The following is a 1,664-nucleotide window of genomic DNA, read 5'->3' as shown; positions in this document are numbered from 1 at the left end:
TTTGAAAGCTCTGAAGGGGAAAATTAAATATTGGAATAAGGATCAATTTGGAAGAATTGAAGAGGATAAAAAAAATAATCTCTTATAGGATTAAGGAGTTAGATAGAAAGGAAGCACAAAGGATCCTTAGTGAGGATGATAGAGAAGAGCAGTGGAAGCTTAAGGTGGAGCAAGAAGAGATTTTAAGGAAGGAAGCTTCAGTGCAATGAAAAATGCATGTAGATTTGGGTGTTTGGTTCTGGAAAGTAGAGACAAGTAATAATATGTCTTCTAGGACATTCCCAGCCCAATAAAATCTTTGTAAGTGCCTCGATTATCAATGAAAATCTTTATTAAAATGAGTAGGAATACCCTTGAAGGATGAATTACTATCTCTTCTTTAGGGTCTAAAGCTAATATTCACATTGGATTGGTCTAGTTTGATTGTGGAAAGTGACTGCCAAGTTGTGAGTCGTTGTCTCTCCTTAACAGAAGATGGTCCTTGGACCCTTGGTCCTATCATTAAAGAAGCAATACCTCTATCAACAAAGTTGAACTGTAATTTCAGTTCAGGTGGATTCCTAGGGTAGGAAATTTTCTGGTAGATGTTTGCAACTTGCAAGGGAGGATCTATTTATGTATTTTGGTTGGGGGGTATACCTGGCCCAGGGTCAAACTCATGAGGGTGTGATGTTTTTCTATTTTGCAGTAGCACCAACATAGTAGTACATAGTTAGATATATGATAAGCAAATTTTCTAATTATAACCACAATAGGAGGTTTCCTCTAATTATTTGAAGAAGCTTATGTATTCAAAAAGTTAATGGGTGTTGAGCTTAAATTAAATAAAGGAAGCAAGTTTTACATGAAACATCAATTGTACAACAAGAAACTACCAAATTGGTGATAGCCTGTATCCCAAATCTTCCAAAACAATTGACAGTATAAGGTGAGTGTCAATATCAGTAATTCTTGAACAGTTATAGGTTATAGCTCATTGATGATATTGATTTTCTTATCCATCTTCCATTAGGGATAGATGAACTTTGGATGTCCACAATCTCCTTTCCCCTTGGTGTAACTCATAGGTTTTCCCAGTATATATCAGTTATCAGACACATAGATGCCTTTTCTTGTAGAAAGAAGCATAAAAAATGTTGTTACCTCACACTCAGAAAGAAAGGAAAAAGGGAGGTGGTTATCTCTAGTTTCTAAAAAGTACTCACTTCAAATGGTGTGGGACCCGTTGCAAATGATGACCAACCGTTTAATTTAATTTCCTAATTTGAATAATAGACTTACTGTTAAGATTTTCAATTCCTCAAATAAAAGACTCATCGTTCCAACTCCCTTGCTTCGCTTACTCACGTCCACTTTGACAAGATCCTCTCTTTAGCTACTGTTATGCATCTTCATTCTTCTTAATACAAGACATCTTTCATAAAAAAGAAACAAAAAGATGAGATCCTCCTTTCTCTTCTTCCTCCTCATCCCCTTTCTCTCAAGGAGGCTTATGCATCTCTCTTTCTGAACCACGCCTTGCATCTCTAGGCAATGAAACGCCTTGCATCGCACCTCTATGTTTTAAAAGATTACTACAGAGGCCACTTGTAGAATTAGGAATGAAAGATGTTTAACATCATATTAGTATTTGAAATAATGTGATTGGAAAGAAATTAAAAAAA

The sequence above is a fragment of the Nelumbo lutea genome, chromosome 1 (genome assembly GCF_056320005.1).
Source record: "Nelumbo lutea isolate HS-2025 chromosome 1, American lotus-T2T, whole genome shotgun sequence".
In the NCBI taxonomy this organism is placed as follows: Eukaryota; Viridiplantae; Streptophyta; class Magnoliopsida; order Proteales; family Nelumbonaceae; genus Nelumbo; species Nelumbo lutea.
This window is presented reverse-complemented; position numbering follows the sequence as displayed.